Below are 26,593 nucleotides of genomic sequence, written 5' to 3'. Positions count from 1 at the left end.
TGGGGATCTAACTCTCTGTCTTGCATATGGGAGTTGGAAGAGTGCAGGGACAAGACAGCTTGGTGATCTTGTCTTCCATGCTGCTTAGTAAACCCAAAGAGGGAAATGAATTTGCCACAGGTAAAGGAGCACAGCCAGAACCAGGAACTCGACTGTAACTGTGCAGTTCTCTCTGCACAGGTCTGGCAGTGTTTTGCCCTAAACTCAAAAAATACCTGTCACAGGCTTCCAAACACTGCCCAGCTACAACTGGGAATTAGCACAGGACAAGGACCAAAAGGCATTTTGGGTGCAAGCACACTGTTTAGACAATAAGGCAGTTTAGCTTACCCTATAGCTGGGTGCTGTGCTTGTTGGCCTCAGGGCAAAGAGCAGCTGATCAGAGACAGCTCATTTAATTCACCACCACGCTCTGATCTGTCCTTGGGAGAAGCCCAGCACCCAGTGACTGGATACCTGTTACGGGGTCACTTTTGAGATGTATGATGTATTTCCTACTGGATCCCATGAGGTACAAGTCAGGCTTGCTGGCATTATCCCTTGACTCTGGTACAATGTGGATTAATATCAATATCAGTATTATCTGAGACGCAGGCAGTTAAAGATACAGGTAATCGGATGGCAATCACCAAATTCAGTTTGCAGGAAATGGTGTTGTTTTTACTGACACATGCTGAATTTCATCCAGGAATTTTGGGGTCCTTAACAAACTCTGTCTCATATCTTTTGATGAAAATCTGGAGGTTTTATATTTTAATGTCCAAGTCTTGAATATTTTTTCTGTGCTTTAACTGAGTACAGTAGTTTAAAGAGGAGTATTGTGCAAATAATAAGAAATGAGAAAGTCCTCTAGGACAAAACTGGTCCTCAATATTTCAAAACTGGTGACAGTGTCATTATTTTAAATAAAGCAGCATATTTCATAGCTCCAACATTTAAAATATATTAAATATTTTTTCATTACAAAACTAAATTCGAAAAAAAAATGTATACATCTATTAATCACAAGCATATTTTTCTAATGTATTACAGAAAACCCAAAAAATCACTGGGATACAGAAAACACTGAAAAAGGTTTCACTTTAGTAAAATTTCTTGCCATGTCCTGGAATCCTTACTTAGGCAAACACAGTGAGAAGGTTACATGAAGCTTCTTTAAGTTAGGCCTGCAAAGGTCCTCCATCTAAAATTTCCAAAAATATGTGAACAAATGGCTCCTAAGTGGAACCAAAGGCAAAGCAGTTACTGGTCACATTACTTCATGTTGCCTCAGGGCAATCACAAGCACAAACACAGGCTGGGAGGAGAATGGATTGAGAGCAGACCTGAGATGAAAGACTTCACAGAATCACAGAATAGTTAGGGTTGGAAGGGACCTCTAAAGATCATCTGGTCCAAACCCCCTGCCAAGGCAGGGTCACCTAGAGCTGGTTACACAGGGTGGGGTTTGAATGTCTCCAGACAGGGAGACCCCATGACCTCCCTGGGCAACCTGTTACAGTGCTCTGCCACCCTCAGCACATGAAAGTTCTTCCTTATGTTGAAGTGAAGTTTCTAGTTTATGGCCATTGCTCCATGTCCTGTCACTGGGCATCACTGAGAAGAGTCTGGCACCATCCTCTTGGCACCTGCCTTTGAGATATTTGAACGTCTTTCTTGTACTGAGGAGCCCAGAGCTGGACACAGCCCCTCACCAGGGCTGAGGGGCAGGATCACCTCCCACCACCTTTGGCCACAGTCTTCTCAATGCAGCCAGGATACTCTTGGCCCTCCTGGCTGTAAGGGCATTGCCAGCTCATGGGCAGCTGGTCATGCACCAAGGCTCCCAGGTCCTTCTCCAATAGGTCAAGCAGTGTGGCCAGCAGGGCGAGGAGGGGATTCTGCCCCCCTGCTCTGCTCTGGTGAGACACCACCTTGGGTGCTGCGTCTTGGTCTGGGACCGCTAAGGAAAGAAGAACACAGGGTTCTTGGAGTGGATTCAGAGGAGGGCCACAACAATGACCAAAGGGCTGAAACACCTCTCCTGTGAAGACAGGCTGAGATAGGCTCCAGGTAAACCTAACAGCAACCTTCCAGTTTCTAAAGGGAACTTACAAGAAAGTCAGAGAGGGACAATGTGCTGTTCCCCTTTGAAGCTCCCCTGTATTCCTCTCAGACTTTCAAAGATAAAGAGGCATCCCAATCTCCCATTCCTAGCCTTCAGGGGAATTATACTGCAACCATGTCGGGTGAAAAGCTGACAAACAGCTTAAAGGACTTTTTCCTGGTTTAGAATCTGAGGACAAGCCCTGTGGCATAGCCCCTGAAGCCTGCCCTTTGGTGAAAAGAACAACTAAAATCCCTTAGAGGCTGTGTAAGGGTATTTACACACAAAGATTTTTTTTCTCCAGAGCCTCTTCCTGTGGGTTTAAACTACAATGGGGATAGTTCAGACCACCATAAATGTTGATACAATTGTAGGAAAACAAGAATCCAGTTTGCCCTTTCCTGTCAAAGAGTAATTTCTTCACTCTGAAAGCGATGACTGAGCCCTGATCCAAAGAAATCCTGAATGCTCAGCAATTCATGTTAAGGAGCAAAACAAAACCTAAAATCCCCTTTTCATTCTGCCATAGCGTTTTGGTAACTTTTCAGCGTGCTGTCATCTGGTGACAACAAAGGCCTCATATCTCCTTTCAAAAGCCTTCCTTTTGACCTTGTACTGATTAGAGTACATGTAAAAACAATTGCAAATTAAAATTCAGCATAATATCTGTGTTAGCTGTTTCTAAAAATAATGATGAATGGCACAAAGAAATATCAACACAACAGCTTTGCGTAAGCTGCTTGTGATTTGTAAATGTCTTTGGTTAGTCTACAGACTTGCACACATTTTTTTGACTTTTATGAGGTTATGCTTTGCTCAGATTGCTGGTCATGTGTTTAAAAGCTAATATGTTGACTTTTTTTTTAAAGCAAGCATGGGGTTTATAAATCCAGGACATGTTTTCATCCCCATTGTACAGGGGTGTATACATATCAGGATGTACTACTCAAAGATAATAGTTTAGAATCACACATAGGCCTGCTGGAATTTTGTGTTTGACAGAATATGCCCATCCCAGCTGAGAGAGGATAATGCAAATGATATAATGCAATATTTGGGAATTTCCTTGGGAGTTGTATAATACTACATCCTCTTGAGGTTCAGTGATGAGCTCTCCACATCATTTACTAAGCATGTTAGAAATGTGAGCACCTAATTCCTATTTGGATCTGGGGGAACTTGATCCTCATAGAGATTTTTTGTGACTCTACAAAGATTGCTACAGCCCAAACTGTGTCTTGAAGGATAAGAGAGAAAATTCCTTGAAGTAAAACCTGTTTCAGTCATGTGTATCCCTCTCCTTGTTTCTCACTACTGTGAGAAACTAGGAGACTGTAATATTTTCAAGGTTTCATTCTCACAAGGTGCCTGTGGAATGCTTGGTGCTAACTTTTGTGTATTTCAGTGAGCAGCCAAGATACGTTTTTCATTGAGAAATGATCCTGAACAGCCTATGCTGTTATTCAGAACGCCTGGGGATGTGACAGGAATTGGTTTTCACTGTATGTTTCCTTCCTAAGATTTTAAATAAGGATAGCAAGATGTCTGAAACACTACAGTGGCAAAGCAAACGATGCAGATCAAAAGACCTACTTAGTAATTCACTCGTTAGGGATACTGGGAGTTAATGGGAGCTGGGGTAGCTCAGCTCTTCAAAGGATGTACTTAAGAGACATCTCACTCATCTGTCCTGCCCCTTTGGCCTATGTCCCTATATGATAAAGAGGGATACAGGGGTGTATGGAGCCTGGAAGCAGCTGATGGTCCTTGAAAAAATTCATCTGTCCTTGCCTGCCTGGAGCCTGCTCTGCATGGTCTGAAGGCCAAACATCAGTTGTTGGGGCAGCAAAAATCTGCTTATCTACTTTCATGAGCCACCATGACTGGGGATTTGCTGACAGGCTACTTAGGAACAAGCAGGAAACCTTAGCTCATTTACCCTTGAGCAGGTCAACAGCAGATCTGTACACACAGTAAGGGACTTACAATAATGCAACAGCCCCCTTTCCTGTCAGTTTATGAATAGAGAGATGGAATAGCTTTCATTTGATGCAGCAAGAGACAGTACAGGTATCTAGAAGTAGTATGAATCATGATCTCAAAGAAGAGCAATGTTACCCTGAAGGTGTAACTCACTGTTAGCTTTTGTGGTATCAGCTGGTAAGCAGACTGGAATCAGTCTATCTTAGATGCTTTTTACTCACAGTACAGGCCAACACTCTAACACAGCAAGAAGACAAACCTTTCTGAACTCAGCTTATGCCCAGAAGCATGACAATTGGTGAGCCTCATCTTCTTCTAGCCTCGCTGGCATAACTATAGGTGCCCTTCTTATTCTCATAAGAGTGAGTCTGAGGCTGGGAGAAGATTGCTCATGGTCCTTGGCACCTCCTCTGGTGTTGGTCAATGACAAAATGATGCCTCCCAATGGGAATGTAAGAATCATCCCAACTTGCCCAGCGCAGTGTCCTGCAGCTCCCTGCTGAACAGGACACAAATGGAAACAGCCAGTGTGTCAAATGAAGCTGACCACATTCCACAGGAGTTTTTGTAGCCCCCACAGGTGGACACCCAGGCTGTATGCACAGCCCAGCTCTTATGACAAAATTTGTTCAGTACTTTGACTCCATAGGAAAAACAATCTTCAAGAATGAAGACTTTCAGGCACTGGTTTCCACTTCAGATAGTGTTAATTTATATACCCTTAGCAGATCATGCCATCAGTACAGAGGTGGGTGAGGACAACTGTAGTAGAAATAAGGTGAACAGCACCCCAAAAGCGGCATTTAGTAACTAGACAGCCCTGATGCAAAGAGATTGAAGTTTAAAATAAGAAGTTTGCAAAGAAGAAAGACACCAGAGAGAAACAGAGTACCTGGGCTATCTGCTGTTTCCACACCACTCAAATTTGTCTTTTGCTTCTCTGACATAATGCTGCTCTGGATTCTGCTTTCTCTGGCAAATCACCAACATGGAAACTCCTCTTCACTTTTTCAGGATCTAAACTTCCCAGCCTTCATTCTTCACATCCAAAATAGATGCATACACATGTTTAAATGCTTGCTTTTTTTTTTTTTTAATTGTATAAATACTTTTTTTCCTTATTATGTCTGTATTTGATCATGAAGGAAATCCTACAACAACTTACTCAATACAGGATCCTGTTCAGTTCTGGAACACTTGTATCCAAGCCAGCGTCCCCAATGCACTTTCATTATTGAAAATAATTACCTAAGTTTGTCTCACTAACAACACAAGTTCTTTGCTAATCAGTAGAAAGCATGTCACTTCTACAAGTGATATTCCCTCAAGCTTCACCTTCTTCCCTTTTATTTTACATTTCTGATTCACAGATTTCTCATTTCAGATTTCTTTCATTTAGAATTCTTCCATTACTCATGCTGAAACTGTAAAATGAAGGTCCCAGTCACAACACTAGGTTTTATGACTTTTTTTGTGTATATGGGTGGAATGTTTGTATAAAACCATAAATGAATACATAAAGAGATCAAGTAAAACATGGCACCTACACTGGATTGCTTCTCCTCTTTGTAGTTATTTCCACTTGCATATAGGTTTGCCAGGCTAGGACTGCAAAGGTTAAATCTTGCTTGGAGAGCTTTAAATTACATCTTTCTGAACTCTGAAGAGCTTGAGATTGCAATTCAATTTTCTTCAACAGAGGTTTTTGTTTGTTTTGGTAATACACCAAGTCTTTCCTGTGAATGTCAACTCAACATTCATATTATAATAACACGTAGAAGCTCAGAGCTAGAATTAAAATGCTGTTGAGCCTAATTGCACTAACTGCTCTCTAAACATAGACGTCCTTGTCCCAAGACTACAAGATATGACAAATATAAACAGATGGCTAAGATAAAAAAATAAAGAAATCAAACAGGATATTCCCAGTTCTTAGGAGTCAGTGCTCAAAACTCTTTATTCATGTATCCATAATTCAGGTGGAAGTGAATGCTTAGGGGATGAATGTAGGAATAGTGCAATTACAGAATGACCTTCCCATTGCTTTACCTCCCAGATTCCAGTACTAATTTGTTTAGGGGCTCCTTAAGTCACAGGCTGAATCTACATTGTTGTGTTTAGCCATGTTGCATCAGTTTTTTTCCATGAATCTGTCTTAATTATTTTATAAAAGTAATTTTGGGCTCCAAAGCATCCTGTGACAATGAGCTCCCCATTTTAATTATTTGCAGAAAGAATACTTAATTTTGTTTGCTTTGAACTGCTTGTCTCATAATTTAATTAGTTGCCAATAAATTCTTACAGTTAATTGTTCCCTATTTATTTTCTCTGAAGCAAGTATCATGAGACCCTGCTACAACTCCCTACTGTGTGCTTTAGTTTTAGCTAGCCTGAATAATTCTGTATTGTTGCTAACTTAATCACCTCATCCTTCAGTCCCTTCCCAGTTCATTCAATGACCTGCAAGTCAGTATAGGTCCTCATATGGACCTTACTGGTAACTTCCTTCAAATTAACAAGGCAACTATTTATTCTTACCCTTTATTTTCTAAAAAGTTAATGATCTATGTGACCACTCCCATGACAGCTTAGTTCCTTTTAAGCATTTCTGTTAAAAGATGTCAAATGCTTGCTGATAAAATCACTGTATCAATTGAATCAATGTTACTTACAAGTTCAGTGACTGGATCAAAGAACTGAGATAGATAGTACTTTTCCTCTAAAAGGCTTTACTCTCCTCTTCGAGTCTTTCCTAGATATGTCGTGATTATCCATGTGTGCACTAACTGTTTTTTTTTAGATTTTCCATTGTACTTATCACCTTGTATTTCTCTTGGGCATGGGCTGATTTAAGCAGTATATCATGCACCACAGCTCAGTCGTAGCCTTCACAGCAAGCTCCTCTGGGCCATTTAGGTAAACACCACATGGTCCTGATTAACAATTATTGTGTGGTTTGCATTTTTGTCTAGGCACAAAAGTCCTTGTATCAACACTTCAGTTTGAGATAAATCTTTGGACTCTTCCTCTGTAAAGGACAGTCCTGGTATAGGAAACTCCATAAACTTCTCTGCAACAAAGAGTGAAGCCTTGGCATCAACATTAGCTTTTACGCATAGATTATTTTTCAGGCTCACTGATTCTCTGGCATGTGTCCTGCTTTTGATGTTTGAAAAGTTTCTATTATTAGTTTTTTAATACCTTTGGTAAATTGCGTGCTTCGTATTGGCCTTCCTTTATGTTTATCTTGCCAATGTTTATGATTTCTTCTACTTTCCTCTTAAAAATAACCCCCAGTTCTGAAGAATGAAATATTACACCTGTTGGCTTTTATTGTTGTTGTTGTTTTAGCTGCATTGGTTTCTTTGTTTACTGACCAAAATTTTTAACTAGTAGAAAATATTTTTTCTTTCAACATTAGTGACCCTAAACCTTCTTCTTGCTCTCATTCTCTCAAGTGTTAACTTACCCTGTTAGTTACTCAACCTGATTCACTTTGCCTTATCTTTCACTGACTTTTCTGAGACTCAGTGCCAAGGGTCTGCATTTCAGAATCTTTCTGAATTAACACATTGTGAATCAGCTCCTGCTCACTCATCAGGCCTAATCCAAGAGCTTCACCTCTTTGGATCTTTCATTTTATTTTTTTGAAATTGCTAATATTTTCATTATTTATAATTTAGATCAGCCTCCTCTTGCGGGATATTTACCTCATCTGCAGTAGGGTGACTGAAATTCCCAGTTACTACAGCATTTTCACCCTGACAGCTTCTCATATCTTCAAGAGTCAGTTGGAGTTTCTAGGATTCTGAACATGTTTTTTCCCTACAACCTCAGTTCTCTCCAGGTGCTACAGAGCATAAGCTGTCTACTCCTGTCTAGTGTATTTTCATGTTTATTATACTCAGCAAAGTTTGAGGAAAAGAAGCTCTTCAGCTCTGTCTCCAAAGACAGTAGCAACCTTGTTCCATGGATTCTGGCATCCTGCCTTTAACAATGTGCAGTTCAGGATATCAGACTAAGGAGAGGCCCTGTGCAGTACTTTGGATGAAAGAAATCTTCTTACAGATCTGCTGCAACATGATCAGAGCCAAATTATTGGAGATTTCTACATCAGCACTGAAACTGGTGAATTTTTCAATGTCTTTGTGCTAGAACAGGTTTTATGAATATTCCCAAGAAACATTCCAAAGCAGATTATAGTAATCTTAAAGAAGGTCTTTGAATATAAGAGTCTTGGCAAGGGACATTTAAGCTTAAAAATAGCAACCCACAAGTCTTAAATTATTGTTTCTTTTTGCACCCGAACCTTGAAGTTATAGTAAGACTTCATGTTAGATTTATAAAAAGAGAGCACATCCTTTGACAAGATTATCAATCATAGATATCTCACACCTTTAATAACTTTGTGTGAACAGCAATGACTCATTTACCTCTTGGCACAGTACAGCTCCCTGTCTCAGTGTCATAGCTAGAGATGAAGGGAGAAAATTCAAAATATCTAAAAATAAAAATTTAGGAAAGTGGGAAGAGAAGTATTTAAAGACACTATTTCTGAAAGATAATAGAATGGAAGTTTCCTCACATATGTGAATCTAAACTACTACAGATCTAAATGGAGAAAATCAAACAAAAGTATTTTATTAACTGTTAAATTGAAAGCAAATGGACCATCTTAAGGAATTATTTTTACCATATGGTACCAGCTGTAATGTTATATTCTTCCTTCTCCCCTTTCTGCATATCGTAAGCCATATCTAGCTCTTCACTTTTTAATCTTGTTTAATACCAGAAAGAAGTAAATGCCAAATGGCCTACTTCTATTGATGTCATTCATTCCCAATAAGTTAAGTTTTCATTTCAGGTACACAGCAATGATTGCACATGTGTTTTCTTGGCTATTTCTGTGGTTGGTGCATCTGCACAGACTGCAGTGAAAAAGGGGATGTGCACAGTGCTAAATTGTTAAAGAGAGAGAGACATAAAGTGATAAAGGATGAGTATGCTAAGATGAAAAAACTGACTAGTTGACCAATAGATGATTTTTAATTTTTTTTTTTACTTCTGTTCATTTCCAGTAAAATAACTTAGTCCCAGGCCTAATATCACAGATTGGCCTGGGTTTCATTGCTTTGGGAAATCTTTATAATGTCATGTCTTCTCTGTTATCTGCAGCAGTATTTCTAGCACAGATTACTCCTTCTTCACATATGACAGTGTTATGCTATTCCCAATCCTGATGTCTCAGAAAAACCTTTATTTTTTCCTGTGAACAAAGTCCACTCCTTGCCTGTGTTTTAATTACCCCGTGAATTTTGTCTTTTATGTCCATATTAAAAGTCTCTCAATTTGTACTCCAAAATCAAATGGGTGGTTTGAGACAGTACTTTTCAAGTAACAGCTCTTATTGCCATAGGTGAAGCTGAGTGATAGATTAAAGAGGACATAAAGGCACCAAATTCTGTAGCCTTTGGTAGCTGTGGTGAGCTTGGGGTGAGGTTGATGGCTCCATGTGCCTTGAGGTGACTGAGCTGCAGAACTTGAATGCAAATATTTCTTCCTTGTACCTTTGCCAAGAGATCTAGTCCCCCTCAAGATTGGAGGAAGCAGCTATCACATAACACAGTGGATGATTTGGGATTGTTAGTTGGAACAGGAGCTAAGTCTGCAGGTATCGTGTCTATTGAGGGCTGAGTACAAAGCTGTTGTACTCTCTCCAATACTGTTTCCTCTTCTGTGTGTACTCAGAGGTTTATCCTGTGGAAGCAGAGACTTTCCTGCCTTCTAAAGCTCTAACAGGAATTAAGGCAAGGAAATGCTGAGAGAGCTGAAGTCCCGAGGACACTGTTGTACTCCTCTTGCGACCACGATCCCATGCCTTTTCTTCCAGCACACTACAGAACACACTGGAGTTCAAATAGTGGGAGCCATCCCAAAGCATGCATGCTGTAAATTAGAAAACAGCTACAATGGGAAGTTGCAGAGGGAAAATATGAAGATACAGGCTCACATTTTCTTATGGGAATTTTCCAGGTAGCACAGAGAAAGAAGTGAACCTCAGAAGTGTGAACCCAAGAAAGAATTAACCAGAAATATCTGCAGTATTTCCAGTAACAGAGAACAGCAGAGAGCTACCCAGCACAGCAGAAATGTCACAGACAAGATAGCACTTTATCACTAGTGTCATTCTGGTCAGGAGAGAAAAGGTTGCCTTCCTGGAACCAAGATCAAGCAGGCAGACATTCAAGCAGGTGACAAGCTTGGTGAGCAGACTTGATGTCTGAGAGGCTGCCTCATCTGCATGGGTTTGTTTTCTTTTCTTTTAAGCTTTTATTTGTAAATATTTTTTTAATTTATCATCCACTCAAAATGTTATAAGCACTTTGATTTTCACTTTATCTTGGCCTGGATTAATTGGGATTTAGAGAGAGATGAATAATAAATAATTTCTTAAGCAGGGAGCATTAGACAACAGCTGTATGTATCTGTTAGAAGAGCACTACTCTGAGAAGCACAAATGAATTCAGAGATAGAGCTGGTCCCCAGATTACAGGAGAGATGACACTGATTTTTTTTGTTTGGATTATATGTTGTAGCTTGCACGAATAATTATTACCCCTCTCTATTAGTAGGAAAATGTAGGTCTCCTTCAAAAAGCTGTACTTGGCTTATGCCCACATTCAGAATCTTTTCTGTGTGGTGCCACAGGAGATTGCCAGGCACTCTCTGAGCCTAGCTTGAGACATCTGCTGTAGGACGTGGGTCTCTACTGCATTTTCAGGAAGGATGTGCTCAGACTGGTAACAGTCTAGCTATAACAGGCTGGCAGGCACTGTAGGATGCCAAATGCACTTCAGAAACACGGTAAATTAAACCCATGCCGTGCCCTCTCCTGCTGTCAGGAGAATGGCTCTGCACTGCTTTTTGTGTAGTCACTGCTAGCTTGATACCAACAACCAAGCCAGATTGTTTAAATCTAGTTCAAGTATTTGTGCATAACACAGCAGTGCAGAAGTATCCAGGAACTCTCATTACATTGAACAGACAAGCTATTTTATATTTTTAGTGGAAAGAAAAAAACAACAACCCTGCAGTCTAAAAAATATTTACATAGGACATTGCAATTATTGTTCAGAATTAATGAGTTTTATCCCCTCCTTTTGGCTTAAAGAACACAAAATCCCAATGAAAGGAAACAGATGTAGTTGTTTTAAGCATTTCCAAAGGAAACTGCAGTAAAGTCTGAAACATCACTGTATAAAAGGCTTGTGTGTCATGGAGATGTTCTGATATTGTTTTCATTTGCCAGCTGTGTGTAAAGAGGGAGTTATGCCTGTGGCCAACAGATCTTCCCACATCAGAGCAGTAACAACAACAAAGCAACGGAAATATTAGGAAAACGCTAACTTTACCTTCAAATACACTTGATTTTCCTAAACAAGAAACGTGGATTAGGAATAGTTTCAAAGAAAAATGGCCAGATTTTATAATGCTCTACTGAAAAAGACAATAAAAGGAATAAAGAGCATTAATAAAATGAAATAGTCTAAAGGGAGTTTGGCCAACAAATAAGATATCAGAACATTACCTCCTGGCTCTCCTTGTTAGCTATTTCTTGTCATTCTCTATCCTCCAAGAAAAATACCATCACTTTCAGTTGATCTGAAGAGATAATAAGATATCTCTTATTAGATAAGGCATAATAAACTAGCTAAGAATTTCATTTCTGGAACTGCAAATCAGGTGATTCAAGTCCAGCTCCTGCCTCTGCCTTTACCATTGGTGTTAAATGTTATTATCTGTGTTATGGTAACACCTAGAAAAATCAGTGTAGCAGACATTTCTACAGCAGACCCATAAAACTACAGTCTCTGCCCTGGAAACACCTGCAGCCTGGTGATAGAGGCTTCCTGTGCTTTGGTCTTTCTATCAGTCAGTCAAACTGGGAGCTCCTGTTTGACCAGGATGTCTGTATGACCCGACTGTGGGTTTCTGATTGGTGTTCTTTTTCTGTTTCTTTCTACTGACCCCTGTGCTGGAAAAACAACTGTTTGAACATGGCAATCCACTGGTCACAGGTCTGGTTTTGCATTCAACACTACACACTGCAGGGATATGTTCAAACCTGGCTGCATATGGAGTCCAAGCTACTGAACTCATTGGGGTAAAAAATTGAATCAACACATCCAAGGTATAAAACTTCTTGAAATGCTTTTGAACCACATGGTTGTATGATAGCATGACACTTTAAATTACTGACTACACTGGTTTCATCTGGGATAATGTTAATTTTCTTCCTATTAGTTGGTACAGTGCTGTGATTTGGATTTAGTATGAGAAAAATGTTGATAACACATTGATGTTCTGGTTGCTTTTAAGAAGTGTTTACCCTAAATCAAGGTCTTTTCAGTGTCTCATGCTCTGCAGTGAAGCAGGTGCACAAGAAGCTGGGGGCGAGAACCAAACTGGCCAAAGGAATATTCTATACCACAGAATGTCCTGCTTAGTGTATAAACTGGGGGAAGTTGATTAGGGGATGCTGATTGCTGCTCAGGGACAGACTGGGTATCAGTCAGCAGGTGGTGAGCAGCTGTATTGTGCACCATTTGTTTTGCTTGGATTTTATACTACTTTTTCTCTCCTCTTACAATTATTATTATTTCCTTTCAATTATTAAAGTGTTATTATCTCAATCCACAAGATTTATCTTTTTTTTCTGATTCTTCTCCCCACTAGATGGGGTTAAACCATGACACCGATGTTTTCAACTGGGAATGCAGTGGAAGTGACAAAATATCTTCCACAAACTAAAAAAATAAAATGCACAACTAATATAAAATAATGGCTAAGATCTGCAGTGAAAAAGATGGTAGTTCTCCCCTGTGAAAATCCTGTCTTGGGTGTGTGGTTTTCTTAATGTATATCTTTGACAGTGTCTTTCCTCAGTCAGCTGAAATGTTGACACTGATAGCCACTTCAGTAACCTAATTACTCTCTTTGTATATTCTGGTCACCTTTTGCATTTCAAAGCATTATCCTTCAATTTACAAGAACTATAGTATTGTCCTGACAGCTTCCAGTTAAACTAGGAGACCTCAGAAAGCCCTTAACCTTAAAAACCTAAATAAAATTTTACAAAGCCCTAGTAACCTAATGAAAGAGTATATAGGAATAAACTTCTGGTGACCCAACAGAAAGAAAAGATCAGAGAACAATAAACCTTTCAGGAGAAAATATTTCAGCAAATATATATCCTGTTCAGTGAATACCATCTACAGTGTTAATAAAATACAGGAAGGCTGTCAGAGCTCACTTGCTGGACAAAAGTTCTAGAAAAGGGAATTTTAATTTTCCACCAAGAGAGGACTGTGTTTTCCATAGAGTGAAGAAAACAAGGGTCAGTTTACCAACAAGGGCATCCTCTCCTACAGGAGCCACAGGGAGAGAGTTACACAAACCAAAACCCAAAAGTGGAATTGTGGTAGCTTGTGCCATATCTGCCCAACATTCACCATCCTTTACCTGTTCTGCTGTGCTGAAATTCATCCATCATCAAGGCCTCTGCTCCTGTTTCAAAGATGTGCAGCTGAGAACAAGACACTGATGACTGAAGCTGCAGGTAGCAGAGGCTTGGAGTAATGAGCTTCTGCAGAAAGGCTCCTCACAGCCCTGTTTTGACAATCTGTGTGTATGTGTGTGGTTTTTTGGAAGGGGTGAGGATACCAGAGTACAGAGAGAGAACAAAAGTACAGATAAGAGTTGTCCTATGCCCAAGGTCAAATGTTTTCAAAACCCTAAAATAAACCGAGGCCATCCTGTATTTGTGATCTTATTTGGCAATAAAAGCAAAATTTATTTAGTTCTTCCCCTCTTCCAGCCTTCTCAACTGTTAATTCCAATTCTAGACTAAGCCCCAATGCATCTTGTATTTAGTATCTGCAACTTACTACAAGTCCCCTTAACATAATTTTTTTCTTAACATTAATATCTTTTACCTGTAGCTTGCAATTCTGTATTTTGTACCTATACCTGCATGTTTTCAACACCATTACCACACAGTTGTCCCCTACAAAGACATCAGAAGACTCATCTCTACAACCAGCCCCACCTTTCCCTTTCTAACCTTTTGTATCTTGAGTCCAGCAGCCATCCATCCCAGCCTCGTTCATATGACACTGTTCTGGTAATTTGCAGTCTAATTAGGATGCACAATTCCAGCTTAACAGCACTGGACAACTGCTGTGCTTCTGTGTATTTATCAGCAGAAGCTCTGCAGATCTAAGAACTTGCTTCTTGAGGAAGGCAATTCATTTTCAAATTAGTAACTTGTACACACATTTTCTCCTTCCTCCCACTAGCTTTAATTGAACAAAGTGTTTGAAAGGTACTCCAGAGTAAGAAACTTGTTCAGTTAAGACACCAAAGCCAAGTTCTTTCCCTACTGTGGACTTCCCAGGAGAAATCTCGCAAACCTTATAAACATTTCCCTTCATTATCAGTAAAATTTAGTAAGTGAGAAGGCTATAGTGAGAATAAATCAACTAACAACTGCTCCTAGGTATCCTGGGATTGAAACCACATAAATTCAGAGAAAGCTAAAAATCTGGAGGCTGGGAAAAAGTGAATACAGTATAATAAGAGACAGTGTCTTACTACTGTCCCAACAATGTGCCTCATTAGTATGGATTACAAGAAAATATTCAGAAATGAGAGGATAGTTTGTCCCCAGGCCCATTAAATTCTTGACCCCTGTTTAGCAGCAGTGTCCAGGAGCCCATGTCCTTTTTTTATTTCTTTTTTTTTTTTTTTTTTTTTTTGATGGAAAATGTTTCTTAGGATGAATAACCTTAAGACAAGCTATGAGCTTCACACAGGTCACAAATAATCCTGCAAGCTGAAACAGCTTGATCTTTACTACTTTGGTCTAAAGTCACCTAGGACTGTTGCCTTGGTTGAAGTCTTTGATCAGTCTTATTAATCTGACATAAGTTTGTAAGCAACTCTGAGATTAATGGAAAACAGAGAGATGCTCCAACAAAGATCTTGGAAGGATGACTCAGAATCTACACAAAAATAAAACATTAGAAACCTGCCCTCCTAAATACAGACCAGTGCATGAACTGGGCAGGCGATACAGCTGAATGGTTTTGTTAGGCTAGGCCCAAGTACAGTTTGTATATTGAAATTACAAGTTTTTTAAGGCAAATAAGAGGGGCAGAACCTTGTTCTACTTGTTCACATAAGCCCCAAAGAACAGACCCTGGTAAATCAAGGGAAATGGGCTTTTTCTAGCACAATGATAACAGTGCTCTTTTAATCAGCTTAATAAGCCTTCAAGTTTTATCTTTTTAACATCTAGATTTAACCTTCTATCAAGTTTACTTAGTTTAAAAAGGAAGGCTGATCTCATTTCCACCAACTGAATTCCCAGTTGTTATTTACAACAAATAATTCTGACATTATCCTTCCAGATGCATGTTGAAGGCCAGAGAAGAATATCTGTGGCAGTCTGTCATATTCTGATCCTATATCTCATTTCCCCTTTTGCTTACTAGGCAGACTTCCTTTTCAAAGAAGGTTGCTGAAAGCATTTTTTAATAGATAGAAAGAAAGTTTCTTTGCCCGTGGCCTCTGGAAGAATTCCAGATCTTAGTGGCATAGCTCTGTGAAAAGTGTCTTTCTTGTTGCTTGCATTTTCTTCTTCACTGGTCAGCGTTTGCTGTCAAACACAGCATTGTAAGGGCAGTCAGCTGCCATTCAAAGTAGTGCTGAATGAAGAGTCCAGCCAAGCTGCAGCTGTACAGGACAGAGCACCAGCACACAGGCAGAGATCTGGGCTTACTGTGGTGATACACTGGAAGTGACATGAGCCAAAAAGAGAAACTGTAGTGAGACAGCAGAGAAGCAGGCTTGGCCTTAAGTGACTTCCCTCATATAAAAGACAGGTTTAAAAGACTGTTGCCTTTTCGTTTTTCTTATCTTATTGTACTGTTCTTCAGAAAGATCGTAAAGCTGGTAATGTCCCCAGAAAGACTTCTAAAAGTCTTTAAAATGTACCAGATTAGCACTGGGCAGATGCTTGTAAGGGAAACAGTTCATTGAGCATCGAACACACTTGCACCTAGTTCCTCACAAAAGGGCACATCAGTTGTATGCATGCATACAGCCAGGCACATCGGAGGAACAAACAGGATCTTGATGTCTGCTTCTAATGTGTACGGGAGTGATATTCATGAAAGAAACCTGAATGAGCTGCAATCGCAGTATGAAGCCTTAATATGACTTAAACCTACCTACAGTGGTCAAATTTCAAAATTGTGCAATAGGCTAGCAAAATGTGAGCACATCATTTAAACCAAGTCCTTAAAATATATGTGTACTTCAGGCTTGTATAAGAAGATTTAACGAATGTATAGACCCAATTTTGGCATAAAAGTAATTTCACATCTGGAGAGATCAGAATATGTGATTCAATCTGTTCACAGCTACAAGGGATAAACTGTATATGAAGGTTCTCTTTGAAGATTGAAAGGCTGCTAAGAGTGAACTCTTTCCATTATCTATGCTAAGTATCTCTGTATCAGAATCTTTCCTGAGAAACATATCTATCAATTATTTCAGCTAGAATTTGGCTTCGAGGATGTATACTGATTCCACCAGGTACTGCCATGATAATACATTCAAGCATTGCCAAGTATAAGCATGTCACACCTACTCTCAGGGCTTTTTACAGGAAACTAGTAGGTCCATAAAATCCCAGCTGTCACAGACAGAGAAGAAAGGGGGATGCTGTTCAATGTCTCTTCCAAGGGAATCAAATAAAGCTGCTAACATTCCAGGTTCAAAATAAATCAAAGAAGTTGATTGTTATTACACCAGGTAGATAAGCTGTGGAACACCTCTTCTGATACTGTAGAAGAGGAAATTTTAAATGGGTGTGAAGGAACACTGGACAAACTCAAGTAAGAAAAACCAACCATGGCTTATGAAATATAAAAACTAAATTCCACTTAGAAAGTCCACAAAATGAAAGTATTTGGAAGATAGGAGAATACAAGTGGAAGCATCCTATATTATTGCCTTCCTACATAATTTTCTAGCCATTTTGGCTACTCTTGAAGAGTAGAAGACTGTAAGAGATGGTTCTATTGTCCAACCAGGTGTGACTCCTCTTAGCTTCTGACAATCCTCAGCCTCAGATTTGTCAAACATGAAAGACTTCAAAGCAAACAATCCCTTATTTTATTTTGTAGAGAAAAAATTAATCAGTCTTTGAGTTACAGTGTAACATTAAAGAATCATTAAAAAGATAAAGGCCTCAAAGAGAAATTATAATGCAAAAGCTGTGAGATTTTTTCCTGCTTGCTTTATTATAAAGCATATAAAGGAAGAGGTTTCAGCTAAAAATAAAATAAGAGACCCTCACTGACTGGGTCTCAAGTGCAACTGATTTAACAAACTGTAGTGTCAATTTCTCTCACCAGAAAAGGAAAATGAGAGAGTAACTGAATAACTGTTTTATGTGAAAGAAATAGGCATGTATAATAATGGCAGATGAAACATTTTCAGATGGATGTGTGATTTCTGTCTGTGAAGGCAGAGAAGAACAGTAAACTAACAGAAGGTTGTAGAACCAGTATAAATGTGGCTGCTTGATCTGCTAGAGGCAGAAAAGTCTTTAATATGTTGGACAGTACCTGTGGCGCCTGTATATCGTCTGATCAAGCCTTTACTGGTATAGTCTTTCTTCTATTTTTCTCCTTAAGAATGTTCCTTCTCAAATATATTTCTGTCATTTGTAATGGCTTCTGCTGCCTGCCTAGACTTTCCTCTGATAAACCTGCATTATTTTTCTCACTACCTGATAAAAGATTCTTCTCTGATTCCCATCCCCACAGGATAGCTAAAGTGAGCAGAATCTAGTAGTGGCAGAAAATTCATTATATAGGGTGACTATCCTTTGAAAACATTTAGTTAAAGAGATTTTCTGTCTGTGTTACACCACAAATGTCTTACTACTTCCCTTCATCTTCCTTTCTGGAGGAACAGAGCAAGCATCAAATGATGGAATGGAAGAAGGCAATCATTTGTACACTATTTTCACTGTTTCTCTCCTTTTTTATCCCCCCCAAACTGAAATTAATATACTGTGGAGTGATTAAAATGCCAAGATATTTGTGGTTGATCTAAATGGAAGCAGCGATTGGAGGATCTGCTACATAAACGCGTCTGTGGGCCAGATTTGCTTAGCAAACCCACAGCTGTACTGCAGTAACACTAATTTTCTTCCTGTCTTCCTGGGTAGTCACATGAAGAGAATATATGGTCTTTTCCATTATGTAGGTACAGCAGTCAATCTGGAATACTTCAGCAGACCTTGCAACAAATATCTGAGAGGGAAAACCTGGTATTGAGCCAACATTTTTCCTGGTAATCCTAATGAAAGATCATATGGTGATCTGAATTAAGACTTAACCCAGAACCTGATCCAAACTTTGCTGAAGTAGGAGGATATTTTCATCCAAATTTAGGTCAGAAGTTTGCAGGTTGTGACCTGTTTTTGTAATCAGACAAATTCACACATTCAGTGAGCAACAATCTTTTCATAAATTCCAATTTCAAAGCTTGGGTCAGTGACTGAAGATCCATCATTGCCTGGGTACTCTGTTTGTACATGTGTAAGTGTGCCTTGAATTATTTTTATAACACAGCTTGCTGTAAAGAAGTGATAACTTGCTTGTCAAGAAAAGCAAGTCTATAACACAAGAAATTAATCTCTTCATGCTGATTAACTGTACTTTGTTCCACTGATCCCTAGAAGAACTGTTACATGTCACTTTAGAAATATATTTATTTAATATCTTTATCACTGAAGGGAGAAGAAAAAGAAAATACTTAAGATTACTAGTGGCAATTAACAATATCTACTAAATAAAAGTAATTTTTTTCAGAAGGAAAACTTGGTTATCTCAGTTAAAAAATTACATTCCAGAAATCCTTTGTACTGTACTTTCCTTCCCAAAGGGTTTGTAAATTAATACATCATTTGCTGTGTCTGTGTAGGTTCGTACTTGTTGGCAAAAGAAAAGTCTTGGAAAACAAAATAGCAAAACTCCCAGTTATAATAAAATCTAACCTCAACCACCAGCCTGCTGGAGGTGGTCTTAACATGACAGATTTAAACATTAAAGTCAACTAGCATTACAATGAGAATGTGATGGGCTTGACAACTGGTATTGCTTACCTGAGGCACTCACGTGCAATTTTAGTGTACAGCTGAACCGAGCTAATTAAGTCCTAAAGGATTAAGCCAAGAGTCTTGTACAATTTTTCATCCTACTGGAGTAACTTTACCTTTGATTTCTGATTTAATAATGAACTTGTCCTCTTCACGGATTCTTCCAGACAGTTTGATCTTGAGGTTTCTGTCAATAGACCACCTTCATTATAAGCAGCTTGGATCTACATAATCTGATTTTTAACATCTACATTACTAGAAGTCTCTGTTGAACAACAGAGATGGTGCACCTGTAAGGTAGCTGAGCTACAACTCAGGGTTCAGGAACTCCTACCATGGGATGTCCAGCAAGATGTTCAAATTTGAGTAGGAAAAATCCAACTTAGTGCCTATATGCTTCACATACAGTGTTTTTCTTTTGACGATAATAAATGTTGGAACAAAACTCCTTACCTTATGTAGACAGCCATGGATAAGGGGAAGGAACAAGCCCATGAGGGAACAAGCCTCCTGTGTAAAGTCCAGAGCAGCACCCTGGCCCCAGGAAAGCAACATTCCTTCACAGGTGAGCATCTGCAGAAAGATAAGAAATCTGTGGCTTCCTTTTCCTTGTTATTACTGTCATCGGTGATCATCACCCACACTGCTCTCATGGGAATTGGAGAGGTTCTTCTTCAGGGGCTGCCACTTTATTGGCAGATTTTATTTACTCTCTGTTTGTTTTCCCAGAATTGTTCTGTGAAGGGGGTGGTGGGCAAGGGATGCCGGACAGAGAGGAGATACCCACCCTTTCTCAGGGCACTGCCTGATATGAGACCCATTTCTTTGGCTCATGTGACACAGCTGATTCTGAATCATTGCACAGCCCCACTCCTCAAAAAGAGCCAGAGGCCTCGCCACAAGCAGTTTACCATGAGCTGCACACTGGCACAGGCAGGCCCAGTCCCTGCCCCAAGGGACTCGCAGTGACAGGGCTGTGCTGCAGCAGAGTCCTTTGTGAAAGCCTGTTTGTCTCTGTGGAGGAATGATTAAACCCCATTATGCAATAGTGGCTTTTTCTTCCGTTTACTGTCTTTACTCCCCATTTGTTTCCATGGTAGCAGTATGGCAAAATTAGGATTTGTAATGTAAAATCAAGGAGAGAGACCATTTTTTCCTGTCAGAAGCCGGTTTGTGATATATTGAAATATATCTATGACAGCTAAACCTAAATCTGTTCCATAAAGAACAGATACATTTAGCAGAAATGTCAAAATCGGGAATTTTGTTTCATAATAGTCTCCTTCAGCCGGAGATTATAGGATTTATTTTTATATTTTTATGCTCCAGCACAGAGACAATGCTTAGGTATAAACCCATACATATCTAAAACAAGATTACAATTTCATAGCAAAATCTTTTACTACTTTAAACGACATTGCAAATTAACTTAAGGTTATGTAACACCAGAACATACCACTCCTGTCTGGCACCAACCTAAACAGTTCTTAATATGTGTTCACATAGAGCCCTCCTGTGTTTGCTAGGTTTCATTACAACAGCCATTACATCTGACAGACAATTTATTGACCTACATGGACATGACTGAGCTCCAGAAGTGAGTGCCAAGCTCCTGTCCTCTCACATTTACACAGCATGGACTGTTGAATTCCACTTGCCAAATACTGTATCAAGCTCCAAAAGGTGACAAGTGAGAATCTGTCACTAGCTCTTAGTTACACCATTTTTCAGTGATAGGTATCATAAATATCAGTATTTTCTTTGTTGTTACAAGCATTGCTTATGATTTTTATCACATAATCATAGAATGGCTGGAAGAGATTCAAGATCATCTAATTACAGCCCCCTGGCCACGGGGGAGAGACACTTTTCACCAGACCAGGATGCTTAGATCCCCACCCAACCTGGCTTTGAACACTTCAGGGGATGGGGCAGCCACAACTTCTCTGGGCAACCTGTTCCAGTGCCTCACCACCCTCAAAGGGAAAATGTTCTTCTTAATCTCTTATCTAAACCTAATATTTTTCAGTTTGAATCCATTCCCCCTAGTCCTGTCAGTACACACCCTTGTGACTAAAAAGTCCCTCTCCATCTTTCCTGTAGGCCTCCTTCAGGTACTGGAAAGCCACAATTAAGTCACTCTAAAGCCTTTTCTTCTCCAGGCTGAACAATCTCAATTCTCTCAACCTTTCCTCATGGGTGAGGTGCTCCATCCCTCTTGTCATCTTTGTGCCCTTGCTCCAATGGGTTGTTGTCTTTCCTACCCTGGGGACCCCAGAGCTGGATGCAGCACTGCATGTGGGGTCTCACCAGAGCTGAGCAGAGGAGCAGAGGACAGGTGGGAAAAGAAAGAGAGAACAGTGTAAAAAATGTAGGAGGTAGAAAGCAAACACACAGAACTGGGCATGACGCTGTGCTCTGCAACACTGAAAGGCAGAATGGCATGTAAGAAGCATATCCATTGCAAGGAAGACCTGGCATGCAGAACTGAAGGAAAATGCTACCTTGAGTTACCTTTCCTTCTCTGCAGGTTAGTCTGTAGTCATCATTGATTATTTGTGCAGGGGAAGCAGATCTGTAAGTTCAGTAATTGCTCTTTGTGAAGCAAGTTTAGAGACAAGAAGATGCATTTTGCAGGTTAAAAGAAAGATTTTGTAGTTGATTTACCCTATAGTTCTTCAAAATAAAAGTGGAGAAGTAACCCCATTTCCATAGATTAATTTCTCACACTACAAGCAAACATAAAGAATACAAATTTTAGAAGGAGGTTTTGATTCACCTGGATGGAAATTTTCTCACTAGTGTTTTCAGAGGATATGGCATTAATGGTAATTACATTTAAGAGAATTCATTATGCTCACATGATTTTAGCATATGAGAAAAAATTTAACTATGTATCTTTGGACAGACCAAGGATGGGATATTAGAACTTTTTTTCACAAAATACCAAACATTTTCTTTTCATGAGAAAAACACCTCTGAGTTCTGTCCTACACACACTACAGCCATAAATGGTCTATTCTGGATCAGAAAATTAAGTTAGAGTTTTTTATCAAAATAAGTCGGATAAAAGAAATGGTGGATTATTTAAAGAAAATTAATTTAAATTATTCTGGTCTACAGGATTAGGGCGAAATACAAAGGTTTAATTACTTATGGGAAAATGTGACTTAGAAAGGACTATAGAAAAGGAAATCATGTTTACTTAAGTTTATTTCAAGATTTATTTCTATATTTCAAGGGAAAATCATGAATGGGCCATAGCTAACTATTCTGAACGAACCAAGATATTCACTCTCTTCTAAATGTTTTTCATTAACTCAAAAGGGCTGTTTACAATACAATAATATTTAATTACTATGGCCTACTGGAAGAGAAATCTAAGCTCTGGTGGGACAATGACATGAAATGCCTAATGTTTGTCTAGGCTTTTTTGGACATCATTTTCTTTTTGTTCTGGAAAGAAATGAATGAAAATCTTTAAATGCAGAAACCAGGCTACAGTTAAGACTAATGGGAATGCATTTTTTGAATGTCTTGTTTAACACTTCCAAATAGATTTTCAAAAGTTCATAATGACCAATGAACCCAAATTGGACATCAGAGTATATCTGTGTGAAGCAGCCCACTGAACTCTTAGAACTTTGAATAGCACACAGAGGTGCTAGAGATGTTTGATTTTTTTATTAGAGAATAGAAATTTCACTCACTATAGTGACTCCAGTCACAGATGAAATTCTAAAGGAGATTTTTGCTACCTTTATTGAAAGACCAAGACCTAATGTACAGATGTAGTCCCTGTAGGGGTAACGAGTCTTTGGGCCACTCAATCAAATGGAATCCTACTATCAAATTCTCCTTTAACATTTAGAAAGTAGCTCACTGCTATGTTTGAGAGTAAGAATCACCAGCTTTAACAGTGCTAAATGAACTGGAAGATTTATTTTCTTTACTTCTGATGTTTACATGGAGAACAACAGAGCCTCACTTCTCAGTCACTGAGCAGCCCATGGAACTGAGTTCAGTACCTTGGGAGGCCTTCAGCTGCACCCCCAGCTTGGATAATCAAGCTGCCTCACCAGCTTGGATAATCAGGTCATTGGAAAAGACTTACAAAAGTGCATAGTTTGGGCTGCTGCAGACATGTACTGCTGCAGCATGATAATAGAGGATGTAAATGACAATTCAGAGTGGCAGAACTGACTCCTCTACAGGGGGAAATAGACTTTGATATTATCTAATCAATGGTGTCATGAGGTAGGATGTTCAGATACATGACCAAAGCAATTAGTCTCAGGAAACATTTTATGCTGAGGAGTAAAACATTGAGGGAATGCAGCAGATGCTTTCATAAACTCCATGCTGCCATGTGAAACAAAACCTAGCAACTGTGACTCTGTATTGTGTCTCATCCACAGTCCTAATGAGGAGAGCACTGTGTAGCAGCTTCTGTCCAGGCTTGCATTCCTGGTTCTGCCTAGGAGGCTAGAAGATCTCCACAATGCTCTTCTGAAGCAGACTAAGGAAAACAATGTAGAAGAAGGTTAAGCCAATTAAAAACAAACTAAAAAGTTATCCCTTCTCTGTAAATCTTGCTTCAGGTGTGCAAAACTATGCTGTCAATAAAAGTGAACAAAAGCTTACTGATATCCTCGGATACGGACAGCCTTATTGATTTTATTGGGTATTAGTGATCTCACTTCCCTGTTCATGGGTGCAGAGTAGAAGGTGGCACCTGAAAGAATCAGTCATGATCAAATTTGGCAATCCTATAGAAAAGTGGAAAAATCTAATTATGCTTTGAAAGCTGATGAAAACAGTTATGTTTTCCTGCCTCTGTTTTGAGATCTATTTCAAATAGTACTTTGGTGAAAAATTGAAGGATATGTGCTCCTGTCAAGTTATGAATGCCTCTTGATTTGAGGAGCAATGCTACACGTCATTCAATGAGTCACTGAGCATCTTGTTGTTAAACTGCTGCAAAGCAATGGAAGATCCATGGAAAGCCATTAATACTGTGTGGATTCTGCGGGAGGAATAGCTGGCTTAACACCAGGAGAATCTGATGTGAGAGTTTTCTGTAGAGAACAATTCAGAAAGAAGGGAGAATGAAGAAAAACAGGAGAGGTGTCCAGAGGTTCTGGAATTGCAAAGCCAGAGCAGAAAAGGTGTCACGTTTTTAAATTATGTATGTGCTCTATCTTGAGCAAGTTACCTCATCAAGAGAAAGAGAAGCTAAAATAAAGCTATGATTACACATTTATAATGTGGTACTTCAATTGACTTTGGCAATTCATGCCTGCAACTTATATTCCTGCCCCCTCTTCGTGCAGGTGTGACTGCTTGGTAAATTGCCAGAGGGAAAAGAGCCAGCTAGGAAGAGCCCAGCCAACAAACCATGAGCCTAGCCCAGTAACTAACTGGCACCCTGAAGGAGTCAAGGTGATTCCAGAAGTGGTTTTGCAGTGAGATCTCAGTCTCAGAATGGGAAATTTTTGCTCCAAAGGTCATCTTTCCAAGACCTAGTAACCAGCAGAATGAAGATATTTTTAATTGGAACAGATTGTCAGGGCTGTGGAATTGCCACCAGTGGAAAACAGAAAATAGCAACTTCTCTGAGACCACCAAAACAAGCTCTCCAAGCATTTGTTAAGGGTGAGTCAGGCACTGGTGGTGCACACACCCATCAGGTATGAAAACAAATTATCATCACTTGTGAATGCAGTGGCTGAGAAGATGAGGAAATATCAAGGAGTAAGACTAGGGGGTGATAAATGCCAAAGGTACTGAGTTGGTCAGATTCCCATTGGAGCATGTGGGAAGTCGTGTGGTGCCAATTATCCAACCCTGGGCTCTCAAAAACCCAGCAGAAATAGGTGACTCAACTTTCCTCCAGTAGAGCTCTTTTCCACATCTGTAAATACTGTACATTTATTTGTGAGTCATACATTAAGTATTGTAGAAAATTAATTTGACTTTAAATAAATTACAATTTGAGGGTTGTCGTGACTGAGGGAAATGGATTATTTTTGGAAGCAAGGGAGACCAGGGGAATGGTAGGGATTGACTCAAAGGGTCTTGATAGTCATGATGCATCATCTACCTTGCTGCTTTCTGACAAAATCAACCTGCCTTACCTATGTGGACAGGCCACCTTACTTAACCTTCAATAGGAGCATGCAAATTATGTATGTTCAACAAATCGTGTGGAAGGCATTATGAATGATTCACATTGGCTCATCCTACCAGAACATCCTCCTCCTCTCTCATGTCCAATGAATCTGGAAATCCAAGTAGACATTACCACCTTGCACCAGCTGTGATATTTATAACACCTCTCTCTTTATTCTCTGACAGCTAATAAAAGGCACGCTCACACTGCAGTCCTCTGCTATTTAATTAAAGACAATCAGTATCAATCTACAGAAAACCAGTTATTAACTTTCCTCAGAGTTATTAATTTGCTTTCTGCCATATCCACAAAGACAGTAATGTCTGAAAGACAAATAAGTTACATGGATTTAATGCTGAAGACAGGAAAAGGAAAGACACCAGAGCACTGAGGTGCTGGCACTGGGTTGGAGTGATCACAGAGCACATTTCTGTGTATATTATGGGCCCAAAATTTGTCTGACTCAAATGTACATTAGACCATTAGTGATGGCCCAGTCTTTCTGGGAGAAGAAATATGCAGATCCCTCTCCCTTCCTCCCAGATAATTTCCTCAGCATGGTGGTGGAATATTGTAGTTATGACTCCAATTTCAGACACTAATAAATTACAAGGCAGAACTTTCCATGTTCTGCTGCCATAAAAGGGTACCAGACAGAGGTGAGAAATCCAGATCTAAGAAAACTTAAATTCACCTTCCAGATCCACTGGAGTAGCAGACAGGATTCAGCAGCTGACTTAAAGTACATTTTGCTGCAGTCAGTCCTGACTTTCTGAAAGAACACAACAGATTTATAGAAAAGTTACAGTTCATTGAGAAACAAATTTTAGCTATGGTTGTACTAATAGTTTCATATAACTAACAACTCTGAAGGACACCCAGGCTGCTCTGATGCCAGGGCTGTGGGGGGATCCAGCCATAGTGGTGGAAGGTGCTGTCTCCAGCTGCTTGCCTACAGCCTTTAGCCAGAGGTTATCCCCATGAAGTCTCACACAGGTGCTTTTAACCTGTTTAAGAAAAATTTATTGTAAAGCATATGCACCTTGTTTCTCACAGCTTGATTCCTTTAGTTGCAATGGTGCAAATGAAGAAATGCTTAGATGGAGGACAGAAG

This window comes from Melospiza georgiana, chromosome 1, assembly GCF_028018845.1.
Source record: "Melospiza georgiana isolate bMelGeo1 chromosome 1, bMelGeo1.pri, whole genome shotgun sequence".
Classification (NCBI taxonomy): Eukaryota; Metazoa; Chordata; class Aves; order Passeriformes; family Passerellidae; genus Melospiza; species Melospiza georgiana.
This window is presented reverse-complemented; position numbering follows the sequence as displayed.